Source organism: Rhinatrema bivittatum, chromosome 4 (assembly GCF_901001135.1).
Source record: "Rhinatrema bivittatum chromosome 4, aRhiBiv1.1, whole genome shotgun sequence".
Classification (NCBI taxonomy): domain Eukaryota; kingdom Metazoa; phylum Chordata; class Amphibia; order Gymnophiona; family Rhinatrematidae; genus Rhinatrema; species Rhinatrema bivittatum.
Genome location: NC_042618.1, coordinates 339,967,371 through 339,982,753, shown reverse-complemented (window position 1 = coordinate 339,982,753; position 15,383 = coordinate 339,967,371). Strand labels below are relative to the sequence as shown.

At 46.3% G+C, this 15,383-nt stretch overlaps 1 protein-coding gene across 2 annotated transcripts in view; it reads left to right on the top strand.

The window, feature by feature from the left end:
* The window catches only part of LOC115090877, an 88,363-nt gene that overhangs the window by 61,104 nt on the left and 11,876 nt on the right, over positions 1-15,383 (top strand). The gene's annotated exons all lie outside the window — the stretch shown is intronic.

Genomic DNA, 15,383 nt, shown 5'->3' with positions numbered 1-15,383 from the left:
AACAGGATACTTGGACTTTCTTTTTTATACTTCCCAACATACAGAATGTTGGAAGAACTATGGAAAAGGGATTGATGCCCATCTCGCTGTTGGTAAGGATAATAATTCTTCTAAAAAGAGATGGACGTTCATCAGATTTGGTGTGTAGGGAGAAAATGTGACTATTACAGCTGAGATCAAAATGCTGACCAGGGCACCATTCCAAATGCTGCTGCTACCCCACCACCCACTGTGGCTATGTTACACTTCAGACAGACAAAATAACAAACAACTAGCAAAGGATGGCTCAAGCCTTATCTAAACTCATCTTACACACACAAACACACACAATCCTACCACACATTCACCCTCCCTCTCTTACCCAAATACATTCCCAAACACTTAAACACCTGATACCTATAGACAACCAAACAGCCCTTCCCACAAATTCATGTTGTAAAGTAATCCTGAAGCGATGTTGCTGCATGCTTTCCACCAAATAGAATGTTGTAAATAATTATATTAACAAAAAATGATCAATGTTAGGCTGTAGGCACAATAAGTCTCCCAAAAAAGGGATAAAAAAAAATCAGCTACATGGCATGCCAGGAGTTCTAGAATGTTGATCACTGTTCCATTTCAAGAGGCCCGCCCATCTTGGACCAGACCAACACAGGTTGATTAGGGAAAGCGAGGTTGCTTTCCTGCAGTGGGTTTTCTCAGTGGACAGCAATACAGACAGCCACATAAGTTGGGTAATCTTATCCAACAGCGCCAAGATTGGGTTACTTTCTCTCACAGCTCAGAAATGCATCTGAGCATGCATAGATCTTCCCACCGTAGCATCACTGCATTCGTCTCCTCAGTTTAATAAAGAGCTGTACAGCTTTCTGGAGAGGAAGGAGGAATTGTGTGGCTGTTCGTACCATTATTCCATTATAGGTAAGCAACCTTTCATTCTCTGTGGACAAGCAGTACATTACAGCCACATAAGCTAAGAATTGTGAATAGTTTTGAACTCTGTCCATTCTTGCAACCCGAGTCAATTTTGTGTAAACCTGGAATGTTATTTAATCATAATTTGCCAAATATGCCGTCTTTGTGAGAATCTTGATCCAGACAGTAATATCTAGTGTTCATTATGGACCACACAGCTGCTTTATAAATATCTTGAGGGGGAAATTGAGTGTGATAACTGGTATTTGTGTGTTGGGCAATAAGATGCTACTAGGTCAGGGCTTCTCAAACCTGTCCTGGGAACCCCTCAGCCAATCGGGTTTTCAGTATATCTTCAATGAATATGCATGGGATTAATTTGCATATGCAGAATCTCCATATTACACAAATGTACCTCACACATTTCATTTGTGGCTATCCTGAAAACCAGACTTGCCTGTGGGGATCCCCAGGACAGGTTTGAGAAGCCTTGCGCTAGGTTCTGCTTCTCTGCCTGTGAGAATGGTGCTGGTAGATTATGTCATAGAAAGCGCTCCCTCCCGCTATGAAACAGCTGTGCGAGCACTGCCATCATGCACCGGAGGGGCACACCTCTATGGCCCAGATTCTTGATTCTCATCGAGTTTTGTCTAAGAGCAAGAAGAGAAAGGGAGTTTTCCACTCTTATCCAGCCAATGGCTCCAAGCTTTCCAAACACTGTTGTATACAGTTCAAGTCACCCACCAATTATGCCTTTCGCTCCACTGGTGGACAAACCAAACTGCTTTGAAAGCTGGTCTACCATTCCAGCAAACAACTCCGCAAGTCATCTTGACCACGGATGCCTCCAACTTGGGATGGGGAGCGCACGTCAACAACCTTCAAACACAAGGTACGTGGACTATGCTCAACATGAAGTGCCAGATAAACTTCTTAGAACTTTGAGCGATGCGTTATGCCTTCAAAGACTGCCTCTCAAACAAGACTGTACTGATACAGACAGACAACACAGTAGCAATGTGGTACAATAAACAAGCAGGGAGGCACGGGCTCTTATCTGCTTGTCAAGAAGCAGTACAAATTTGGGCCTGGGCTCTCGAGCACTCCATGCATCTCCCAGCAACTTATCTGGCAGGCATACAAAAATGTCCTGGCAGACGATCTCAGTCGGCGTTTTCATCCCCACGAATGGTCTCTCGATCCCAGGGTAGCGAGCAAAATCTTTCAACGCTGGGGTCGCCCCAATCTTTGCGTCCAACTGAATCACAAAGTGCGAAAGATTCTGCTCCCTCCACGACCGTCGTCAAACTTTCCCCAGGGACGCCTTTTGCTCTGCCCCTGGAACACAGGGATTTCTATATGCGTATCCCCCGATTCCGCTCATATCCAAAACCTCTCGTGAAGCTATAACAGGACAGAGGGTCAATGATTCTCATTAGCCCCAATACTGGCCTCGACAAGTATGTTTTCCCATACTCCTCGACCTCTCGATCAAACAACCAATTCACCTGGACACAGCACCCACTCTCATAACTCAGAATCAGGGCAAGTTGCATCATCCCCAACCTGCCAAATCTTGCCCTAACAGCTTGGATGTTGAAAGCTTAATTCTGCAACCCCCTTAATCTTCAAGTCCTCTAAAGTTCCTGTAGCTTCACGAAAGCCTTCCACATGTAAATCTTACCACTCTAAGTGGACCAGATTCACCAAGTGGTGCACCCAAAAAGGTTTTGACCCTTTCTCTTGCCCCACTCCTTCATTATTAGACTACCTGTGCCATCTTTCGGATTCTAGTCTCCAGACATCCTCTGTCCGGGTACACCTAAGTGCCATAGCGGCATACCACAAGGGAATAGGGGAGCACCGATAACAGTGCAACCCGTTAGTGAGTCGGTTTATGAGGGGCTTACTCCACCTTAAACCTCCCATTCGACCACCAGTTACTGACTGGGACCTAAATTTAGTGCAAGACTCATGCGATCCTCATTTGAGTCTCTGCATTCCTGTGATGAAAAATTTCTTACATGGAAAGTATTTTTCCTCGTAGCCATTACTTCTGCTAGGAGGGTCAGTGAGTTTCAAGTGCTTGTCACATACTCACCCTACACAAGGATCTTGCATGACCGAGTACTCCTTCATACTCACCCCAAATTCACCATGGAGTGATAAGAGGGATTATGACATTTTCTGTTTATTATCATTCCTTTCCTAATAATTCCTAACATTCTGTTTGCTTTTTTGACTGCTGCAGCACACTGAGCTGACGATTTTAAAGTATTATCCACTATGATACCTAGATCTTTTTCCTGGATGGTAGCTCCTAATATGGAACCTAACATCATGTAACTACAGCAAGGATTATTTTTCCCTATATGCAACACCTTGCACTTGTCCACATTAAATTTCATCTCTGCCATTTGGATGAGTTTAAGCATTGTTGAGGTTCATGGATGTGAAGCGAGAAAGCAAATTATTCTTATTGAATTTATTTTGAATTTTTCATTCTTGTATGTGTTCAAATCCCAGAGATCCAATAACTGGATGAAAATTTCATGTCTTTTTGTGAATCAGAAATATCTGGAATAGAACTCTTTCCCCTTCTGTGCCTGTAGAGTAGGTTTATTGCCTTACTTTTAGGAAGGCTTTTAATGAATATATCAAATTGACAAGCTGAACAGATGTGTCATAGTGGTGGAAGTTGAGATGAAATTTAGTAATATCCAGTTAGTTTGAGAACCCATTTGGCGGAGATGAGGGAGGTTCCTTTTGTTCTGGAAGGCATCTCTCTCCCACTGCATTATCCATAAACGGGTGGTTCTTGCACAAAATTTGTCCACAGCTTCTGTACAAATGCATGACATTCTGACAGGGGCAACATTGAACTTTCCTTGTGTGCTGAAGTCTCCCTTAGCCTCCAATAGTGGTGGGGATGAGATGCCATTATTTGAGAAAATAGTGTTGGAGCTACTCCTGGCATTATTTTAGAGATGAATAGTTTGCTCTACAAGCTGAAGTTATTCCTACACTATGCTTATGTTTTTGGCACCATGGTATGCTTTTTTTACCACAGGCTACATTTGGGTGTGTGTAATAAGTGCACTGTAGCTTCTCTTGCACGCATAGTTGTGGGGGCCATTATCCTTTGCAGCAAGGTTTCTGCATTGAGTGTGCTGAGCTTGCCAAAGCCTCTACCCCAGAATGTGTTTCTATGCTAATAGCACGGTCAGGGTTGCTTTAGAGACACATAGGACACTGCTATGGCATTTCTGCTCCACTGACTTATCAGCATCATGTACCCACTCTGATGGCGCTGCATAGTATCTTTTCTGCTAGGATGGGTGTGCTTCAACACTATCATCACTGCAGTGGACCTACTTTACTGTGAATGATTTTCTGATGCAATTAATTTTTATTTAGTTTGAAATTGCTGTAGGTTCAAGCCCACACATTTTCCCATGCCATGATAGTTTTCTAGATCCCATAAAAAAAGATCATGCAAATCATTTCTGGTCACTTTGTGCTGACAGTAGTGGGAGAGGTTAAAAGGACTTTGCTTCTTTGCTTTTGATCCCACACTCTTTCAAGCCTTAGAAGAGAATGCTGGTTATAATGGTAGATGAATTAAGACTGTGGAGATAAATGCTGTAAGATCTGCACAGCTTAAGACGGGAGAACTTATCTTGGCTGGAAATGTTTAGCACAATGGTGTGGTTCTAGTGTAGAGTACTTGTCCACACTGAGAAATAATTGAAGCACCTTACCCTGCCGAATGCACCTCCTCACATTGGGCCGATACAGTAAGGTGCGGTAGAAAGAGGTGCATTAGTGCCCGGTGCACCCGCGTTTGCCGCACGCACAGTTCGATCCACCTACCGCTCGATACTGTATTTAAATGGCATGCAAATGCAAGCCGCGTCCAACGCGCGTCCATGAGCGCAATCCATTTTACTGTATAGGTGCTATACAGCGCCTATACCAGGGGTCGGGAAACCCATGGCTCGCGAGCCAGATATTGCTCTTTTAGGGCTGCATCTGGCTCGCAGACAGGTCGCCACACTTTCCAGTCCCCCGCTGACCCAGCTGCTCCCCGGTCCTCCTCCGCCCAGGCTTAAAATGCTGTCAGCCCGGCAGAACGCGGCAGGACAGCTGAGTCAGCGGCACCGGCTTGCTCTCTTCTTCTCTCTCCCCCCCCCCCCCCCCACGCGGCCCGGAAGTGGTGAGCACGGGTGCGTGCGCGGGAAGAATAGACCACGCTAGTGTGGTCTATTCTTCCCGCCCCCCCCGGCCGGAAGAGGAAGTGGTGAGCATCGGGTGGTGCGCAACCGAAAAGAAGACTGCAGCGCGGCTCGGAGGAAAATGAAGAGCTTCAACCGCGGCCGACTGGGACTCCGCCTCCGCGAGGGCTGAAAATGAAGGAGGTTAGCGTTTGGAGGAGGCTGCTGCCCGCGAGTTCCCGGGGTGGGGGGAGAGAGTGAATGAGCGAGCAAGCATGTGGTGTTTGAGATCCTGTGTGTGTGAGTGAGAGATTGCATGTATGTGAATGATTGAGAGCCTGTATATGTGAAAGAGAGTATGTCTGTGATTGAGAGCCTGCCTGTGAGAGAGAGAGCATGAATGTAAGTTTACGATTGGGAACCTGTATGTGTAAGTTTGTGATTGAAAACCTGTTTGTGTGAAAGAGTATGTGTGTATGATTGAGATCCTTGTGTGTGAGAGAAATCATGTGTATGTATGATTAAGAGCCTGTGTGTATAAGTAAGAGAGAGATCATGTGTGTGTGTGTGTGTGTGATTGAGAGCTGGTTTAGGTGAGGGAGCATGTGAGTATGTGATTGAGAGCCTGTGTTTAAATGAGAGAGAGAGACCATGTGTGTCTGTGTGTGATTGAGAGCTGATTTAGGTGAGGGAGCATGTGAGTGATTGAGAGCCTGTGTGTAAATGAGAAAGAGAGAGGACATGTTTGTAAGCATGTGAATGAGAGTCTGTGTGTGAGAGAAAAAGACAGCATGTATTTATGTGATTGAAAGCCTGTGTGTGTGTGTGTGTGTAAGCATGAAAAGATAGACAGCATGTGTTGTAAATGTGTAATTAAGAGCCTATATAAGTGAGAGAGAAAAGCATGTGTATATGTGAGTACTGAGAGCATGTGTGTATAGGTGTGTCATTGAGAGCCAGTGTGAGAGAGAGCGCTGGTATGTGACTGAGAGAGGAGAAAGTTCCAAGCAAACCACCCCCGCCTCCTGCTAATTCAGAACAATCTCAGGACACCTGGATATCAAACGTTCCCAGGTATGCAGAGCAAAAAAATGTTTGTATCCTTATTATTTTTCATTACTGGGTCTTTGTGTCTGCTATTTTGAAATATTTTGTTGGTATCTGGAAATGTTTTATATGAGTTTTTAATTATTGGATATTCCACTCATCAGCTGTTTCGAAATATGTTCTTTTTGTTAGTATAGTTTTACTGCTGATGATTTTATATTTCTTGATTTGTTTTATACAGGATGGGTGATGTTTCTTTTTTCCTTTGTTACACTGCATACAGAGACTCTGACTTGTTGCAGTTTCCCAATTCAGTTTTTTTCTGCATGCTTCTTGTTATGCGTTTTGGTCTCTTTATTCTGTTAGGTGAGGGACAGCACAGTGATTCAGGTGAGGTTTTCTGCTGGCTGTGTAGTTTCTGTGTAGGACTCTATAGCAGCCTGACTTGGTCCGTTTTTCCTAATAGGAGATGTATTGGTGACTTAAGGCTGGTGTAATATTTTCAGAGACTTATTGTACTTTAAAAGTGTGATCTATATAAAATGCACACTTTACTTGTATTTAGTTTTAAACATATTGTATGGCTCTCATGGAATTACATTTTAAAATATGTGGCGTTTATGGCTCTCTCAGCCAAAAAGGTTCCTGACACCTGGCCTATACAGTATCCTGGGTGCGCTGGGACCTGTCATTTCAAATGACGTTTGAATGAATGACAGGTTACCAGGAAGTGGATGGTTCTCCTACAGACCCCGCTGCCTTGAGCGCCCGGCGCCAGCAAGCCCCAGCAGCTGGCGATCGGAGGCAGGGAGTGCAACAAAGCACCCTCCTTCGGACGGACAAACCATCCCAAACCAACCTCCTTCGGACGGACAAACATCCCAAACCAACCCGTCCTTCGGACGGACAAACAGTCCCCAAACCAACCCAATCCAAGCCCCAGCAGAGACACGAAATTTAGCTGCCCAGTCCCCAAACCAACCCAATCCACAGAAAAAAAAATGCTTCTCGCACTTAGCCGCCCAGTCCCAAACCAAACCATCCCAATCCAAGCCCCAGCAGAGACGAAATTTCAGTCCCCAAACTTTCCCCCAGCCCCCGTTCACTGCCCTGGCCGTGGCCACCGCAAGCCCCCAGCAGCAGCAGTAGAAGGGCGGCGAGAGAGAACGGCTTCAGCAGCCCCGCCGGCTAAAGTGAATACGTGCACGCCTGTATGTCCAATATGGGCGCTCAAGGCAGCGAAGGCGCATGCACACACGCTGTGACCGGCTGGACGTCGGAGGTCACGGAATGTGCGCATGCGCCTTTGCTGCCTTGAGCACCCATATTGGACCTACAGGCCTGCACATATTAACCTTCGCCGGCGGGGCTGCTGAAGCCGCTCTCTCTCGCCGCCCTTCTACGTCTACTGCTTCTGCTGCTGCTGGGGGCTTGCGTGGCCACGGCCAGGGCAGGTGAGCGGGGGCTGGGGGAAAGTTTGGGACTGTGAAATTTCGTCTCTGCTTGGGCTTGGATTGGTTTGGTTTGGGACTGGGCGGCTAAGTGCGAGAAGCATTTTTTTTCTGTGGATTGGGTTGATTTGGGACTGGGCGGCTAAGTGCGAGAAGCATTTTTTTTCTGTGGATTGGGTTGGTTTGGGACTGGGCGGCTAAGTGCGAGAAGCATTTTTTTTTTCTGTGGATTGGGTTGGTTTGGGACTGGGCGGCTAAGTGCGAGAAGCATTTTTTTTTCTGTGGATTGGGTTGGTTTGGGACTGGGCGGCTAAGTTCACCACACTAATGCAAGGGTCAGGGTAGGCGGTAAATTAGTAGGTTAAAGACGCGGCAAGATAGCAGGTTAAATAGGCGATAGTCGGGGGGCACTTTACTGTATGGGAGGGAATAGCTAATCTGATCATTTACATACATATACATGCCGCGGGCGGAAAGGGATACGCGTCGTTAAAGAAGCGGTAAGGATCGGTAAAAAACAGATAGTGAATCGCGGGTTTAGACTTACGCAGAGAAATTGTGAGTACACAGCGGGTTAGAAACGGGGTAACTGCGGCCACGCTTTACTGTATCGGCCTGTATATACTGTTAAAATGCCTTCGTGAACCTGTGCATTTTTTTATATAGAAGGTTCAAAAGAATGATATTAAAGGAGAGATAGATGTCCATGTTTAGCTACTCTAACTCTCCAAAAAAAAAAAAAAAAAGGGAACAAACTTCTTCTGGCCTCTGAGTGTCTCAGCCTAGTATGAAAAGTAGAAACTGGGTCCATATTTTCTGAAAACAAAACCTCCAGAACTGGGATAGGACTAACTTAAAAGCTGTAGAATGTTAATGAGCTCTTTCTTTCAAATGCCCACTGGTCCAGCACTTTGATACACACCACTATCTCATAAATGAGGGTGGCTAAAGATCAAAATGGTCTAGGTTAACTATATGCCTCCAGTTTATAATTGTAACTGCTACTTTATGCAACCAGGAAAGGAAAATTGGTTCTTACCTGCTACTTTTCTTTCATGTAGTACCACTGCTCAGTCCAGCCTCACTGACACTGCTTTATAATGGCTGGTGGCACCTGCAGTTCCTCACTATTAATCTGTACCCAAGCACAAAATACTTGCAAAACAAAAAAAACAAAACACTTTTCCAGAACCCTGAAAAACTTGGAAATTGCTCAGTTATACCTTTTTTTCATACAGATGACTCTCTACCACCCTAGGGCAGGCAGGTTCCGGCCTACTCCATAGTAGTATAGGAACGAAAATTATCAGGTAAGAACCACTTTTCCTTTCTGGGTTCGTACCCGGACTCCTAGGATGTACCAAAGCTCCCTACTGAGGGTGGGACCTGGAGAGGCCCACGCGCAAGACACTTTCGCCAAACAACTGAGACTGCACATCCTCTACATGCAGATAGTAGTACCTTCCAAAAGTACACAGCAACTTCCAAGTCGCCACTCTACAACTTCCTGTGATGAAAGCAACGGGCCACTGCCCACAAGCACACCTGAACCCATGTAGAGTGAGCCCACAATCCTTCAGGTACCTAACAGCCTTTGAGAATGTATGCCGACCCAGTAGCCTCCTTAATCCACCTCGTGCTGGACGTCTGGATACCTTTCTTTGAACTACTCCATAAATGAAGAGACTATCAGATCTCCTAAAACCATTTGTTACCTTGAGATACCTCAGCAAAACCTCACAGCCATCCAACAGCCTAAGCTTCCGCAGATGAGGTGCAGAAGGATCCAATTCCATCAAAGCTGGAAGTACCAGCTTTAGAATTCCATCAAAGCTGGAAGTACCAGCTTTAGAAGAAACAAGGGTACCATCCACAAGGACACGGCTAAGTCTGAGATCTGAAGGAATGGATCACGGCGAGATAAAGCCTGCAAACTCAGATTTTCCTCACAGAACAAACAGCTACTAAGAATACAACCTTTAAAGTCAAATCCTTAACTGTCACTCTGCAAAGAGGTTCAAAAAGGTGCCTTACACAAACCTCGAATGAAATTAAAGATTCCAGGATGGACAAACTCCTGACCGAATGCTGCAAATTCTTAACACCTGAAGAAACCTCGCCACATCAGGCTAAGAGAACAGGCAACCTTCAAAATTTTACCTCTTTAGACAAGCCAGAGCCACTACCTGAACTCAGAGAATTGAAGGCCAGGCCTTTGATCAAACCTTCTAGAAAGAAAGCCAAGATCTGAGACACCAAAGACAGCTTGTACACCTTTAGTTATACACCATGTCTCAAAGACCTTCCAGACTCTGGACATATGACAATGAAGTAGATGGGTGTCTAGCTTGCAGAAGAGTAGCAATGTCCGCCTCTGGGTACCCTCTTAGTCTCAAATGCCACCTCTCAGAAACCAAGCTGCTAGACAAAAGCAATCTGGCTGGTCTGAAAATATGGGGCCCTGCCAAAGAAGGCATGGAAGATGACTGAAGCATAACGAGTCGTCCACTATGATGTTAACCAGGTCCTCAAAATATGGCCGACGTGGCCATTCTGCAACTACCAATATCACTTCCCCCATTCGTCTCTCCCTTCGACACAACACATTGCCTACCAGAGGCCAAGGGGGAAATATGTAAAGTAGAACCCCCTGAGGCCAGGGTAGCACCAGCGTGTCAACTCCTGCGCCCTGTCTTAGGCTGTAAAAGTGAGATGCCTTCACATTGAGATGAGTTACCCTTAGATCTACAACCCCACCTCTCTTGGATGAGCTGCATCACTGACTCACCCGACTCCCGCTCGTCTAGCATTCTGCGACTTAGAAAATCCACTTGGACTTTTGAGCCTTGATGTGAGACCCCGCTTTCTGAACCAAGTACTGTTCCACCCAAACAATTAACTCCTGAGCCTCCAAGGCCACCGTTCGACTCTTGGTTCCTCTCTGCGAAGGTCATCACATTGCCAGACAAGACCTCACCGAGCAGCCTTGAACCAAAGGTAGAAAAGCTTTGGTCTCTCAGTGAGAGATGGTCAGTGAAGAAGCCTCTTGGTCTAAGTGCCCTAGACCAATTCTCACTGGCATACTGCTCCCCATCCAGCAAGACTGGCATTGGTAGAAAAAAAAATTACCCAATCCGGTAACTCCAGATTGGCACACCATACTAGATCTGCCATCTGCAGCCACCAAGACACTGGCCCCCGCATGCCCATTGAGACACGGGCTGATGAAATTCCTCGGATAACAGATTCCACTGTGCCAACAGGTTTTAAATGCGCAAACACCCACAATACAAACTCCAGCGTTGAAGCCATTGAACCCAGAACCTGCAAAAATCCCAGGCTCTGGGTACTTGCAACATTAACAAGCACCAAACATGCTTCTGTAAGCTTGCACACACTCTCCTCCGTCAGGAAGACCTTGCCTTTTATCATCTTGAACCGAAATCCCAGACAGTTGAGAATCTGAGATGGAATTAGGTGGCTCTTTGCCAAATTCATCACCCAGCCAAGATATTCCAGAGTATCAATCGCCTTCTGTACTGTGATGCGACAGCTGTCCTCTCACTCTGCCCTAATGAGCCAGTTGTCTAGATAAGGGTGTACCAACAGCCCCTCCCACCATAAAGCCACTGCTCAAAAGGGAGAGCCTGAAACTGGAAGTGCTGACCCAGTATCATAAGTCACTGAAAACACTGGGGATACCAACGAATGGAGATATGCAGCTATGCCTCCATCAAATTCAAAGAAGCCAGGAACTCTTAATCGCACACTGCTGCAATTACCGACTGCAAGGACTCCATTCAAAATATTGGAATCTTAATGCCACATTTAGTCGTTTCAATTCCAGAATCAGGCGAAGAGAGCCTTCTTTCTTTGGAACCACAAAATAAATAGAATATCAACCTTTGCCCCTTTCATCCAGAGGAGCCGGAACCTCAGCCCTTAATCTCTGCAACCTGTCTAAAGTCTCCTGCTGCTTTTCTAACGACCCACCGGGGGACACTAGAAACAGGTCACAAACAGGAAGCACAAATTCTAATGTGTAACCATTTTATTACACTGAGAACCCACTGATCCTGAGTGACCTTGGCCCACTCACCGTAAAATCGTGCTAGACGACCTCCTAGAAAGGCATCGATTGAGTGGACCGGCATTTCCTCATTGAGGATTTAGCCCCTGGAGCCCTCCCTCCTATAGAAGCTCTGAAGGGCCTTCGACTGCCTCAGAAGGAATGGCCCCAGGCCTGACCTAGAGGAGAAAACTGCTTCTGCAACCATGGTGCTCCTCTCGCATGAAGAGACTTTCTGCGTTCCCGAAAAACGCAAACAAAACTGAAAAGACTGCTTGTTCTTAGGCTTGTCCTCCGGCAACTTGTGTACCTTCATCTCACCCAGCTACTTCAGCAAGTGTTCCAGGACCTCCCAAACAAAAAAAAAAAGACATCCCTTGAAAGGTAACAAACCCAACTGGGACTTAAACGACACAGCCACCAACCAGTTACACAGCCACCTGGTTGACACAGCGGATCCCAAAATACGAGCAAAAGTCCTCACTAAGTCATATAAATCATCCGCCACATATGCAACAGATTCTTCCAAGCGTTCAGCCTTAACCGCCTTGTCACCAGACTTTGCCTGCCCATCCTGAAGCTGTACCCAGTGCAGGCATGCTCTTTGCATGAAGCTTGAGCAAATGGTAGCCCGCAGACTCTGGGCTGACACTTCAAAGAACCTTTTGAGATGGAGCTGCAGCTTCTGATCCTGAACATCTTTCAAAGCCACAGAGATAGTAGTCTTTGTGAACACTGAAACCACTGCGTCTTTTGGAAGAGAAAAAAACACTCGGACATCTGATCAGGCAAGGGATAAAGCTTTGACATTGTACTTCCCACTAAAGCCAGAATTGGGAGCACCCTGTGCCCGATCCACCATCTTTTTCACAGATTTATAAGGGAACACTCTCTGGGGGCCCTAACCCCAACCCCATCCAGAACTGGATCCGCCCCTTCCATGACAGTCTTCCTAAAGGACCTTTAGCCCCAGCTTCTCCAGAACCTAAGGAATCAAAAGGACCTAATTCCTCCCTCTGGAACAAGCGAGTATTCTTGGGCTCATCCCCCTCCAAGACAGGAATATCCTCCATAATCATCTCCTAGAACCATGCCGGCAGCATCCAGATCAGCACCCTGATCCCAACACCAAGCCCAAGCACTGCAAAACACTGGAGAAGAGCAAAGAGCCCAACCCTCGCAGCAGATCAATCACACACAGGGAAGAAAGCTGTCTGTTAGAGCCCTACCTCACAAAATGCTGGGGTGTTTTGTTTTGTTTTTTAAACTTTTAATCAAATTTACAAACACCCTCTCCTAAGGCTGAGCTGTCCTGCTCAGCCAAAGTTAAAGAACAAGAGGAAGGTGACAAAAAAAAAACAAACCAGCTGAGAAACCAACCTGAGCAGTCTAAGTGGCCTAATTAAGGGGAGGGATCTGGACCACCAGATTTACACCTCCCAGATCAATGGAGCAAGTGTACAAAAAGGTCCCTGACCTCCAGCTCATCCACCTCGACCAAACTGGGAAGGATCCCCCAGGACTCAAACCCCTGGGAGGAAGGCTCACAAAAAACAAAAGAACTTGCCGCAGTGCAGGTTTCTGCACCAGCAACCATCTGCTGGTAGCACCAGGGATTATGAAGCAGTGGCTGAAGCTTTCTCTGGCTCCATCTGCTGCAAGTGATGCATAAACGCAGGAGTCTGGACTGATCAGGTATATACAGGGAAAGAAAAACTGAAGCAAGTAGCTAAAGATGGCATCTTTAATGCTGCCTCCTCCACATTGCCAAAAGTAAAAGCCTGCTTAAGCAAACCTCCATTCCTTGAGTTCCGGTCAGAAGGTATACTCTAAAGCCTACCCCACCAAACATCCCAGGTATCTATGATAGCAAATGTTGCTTACGTGTAACAGGTGTTCTCACAGGACAGCAGGATGTTAGTCCTCACATATGGGTGACATCATCAGGCTGGAGCCCAATCACGGAAAACTTCTGTCAAAGTTTCCAGAACTTTCACTGGCCCCTACTGGGCATGCCCAGCATGGCACTACCCCTGCAGCCAGCAGGGGTCCCCCTTCAGTCTTATTTAAAAAGCTACAGGCAATGCTGAAAAATAAAATAAAACGTTACGAACTCAACACCGCGGGGCGGCAGGCGGGTTTCGTGAGAACTAACATCCTGCTGTCCTGTGAGAACACCTGTAACAGGTAAGCAACATTTGCTTTCTCACAGGACAAGCAGGATGGTAATCCTCACATATGGGCGAGTACCGTGCTGAGGATGTCCGAACATGCACCAAATGTACCCAAAGGTGTGCAACAGGCACAACAACTGGGGTGGAATTTGGTAGAGGGCATCCTGAACCCCACTGGGCAGGCGGAAGGGTGTTGGGTACATCACGTTGTAAATAGGTTACGAAGGACAGACTGGCCGAAGATGGAATATTGTCTTCCAGCTTTGTCCAAGCAATAGTGGGCTGCAAAGGTGTGGAGAGAACTCCAGGTGGCAGCCCTGCAAATGTCAGGAAGCGGCACCGATCGTAGGTGTGCTACTGAAGTCGCCATGGCCCTCACAGTGTGCGCTTTAACATGGTCTTGAAATGGAATGCCCGCTTGCTGATAGCAAAAGGATATGCAGTCCGCCAACCAGGAGTCTGCTTACCCACAGGCTTCCCTAATATGCAGTCCGCCAACCAGGAGAGAGTCTGCTTACCCACAGGCTTCCCTAACTTGTTAGGGTGGAAAGAGACAAACAGTTGAGTGCTTTCCCTGTGGGCAGCTGTACGGTCTAGGTAGAATGCTAGAGCCCGTTTACAGTCAAGGGTATGCAGAGTCTGTTCTCCTGGCTTGGAATTGGGCCTGGGAAAGAAGGTAGGTAGTATAATGGATTGATTAACGTGAAACTCCGATACTACCTTAGGCAAGAACTTAGGATGAGTGCGGAGTACTGCCCGGTCCTGCAGGAGTTTAGTGTAAGGCGGATAGGTAACTAACTAGGCCTGTAGTTCACTAACTCTGCGAGCTGAAGTGATTGCCAGAAGGAAAATCACTTTCCATGTGAGATAGCGAAGATCACAGGAGTGAAGAGGCTCGAATGGTGATTTCATGAACCAACCCACACATTGAAATCGTCGGTACAGTGTGCTGCGGCAGTCAAAAAAGGAAACAGAATGTTGGGAATTATTAGAAAGGGAATGGTGAATAAAACGGAAAATGTCATAATGCCTCTGTATCGCTCCATGGTGAGACCGCACCTTGAATACTGTATACAATTCTGGTCGCCGCATCTCAAAAAAGATATAATTGCGATGGAGAAGGTACAGAGAAGGGCTACCAAAATGATAAGGGGAATGGAACAACTCCCCTATGAGGAAAGACTAAAGAGGTTAGGATTTTTCAGCTTGGAGAAGAGACGACTGAGGGGGGATATGATAGAGGTGTTTAAAATCATGAAAGCTCTAGAACGGGTAGATGTGAATCGGTTATTTACTCTTTCGGATAGTAGAAAGACTAGGGGGCACTCCATGAAGTTAGCATGGGGCACATTTAAACTAATCGGAGAAAGTTCTTTTTTACTCAACACACAATTAAACTCTGGAATTTGTTGCCAGAGGATGTGGTTAGTGCAGTTAGTATAGCTGTGTTTAAAAAAGGATTGGATAAGTTCTTGGAGGAGAAGTCCATTACCTGCTATTAAGTTCACTTAGA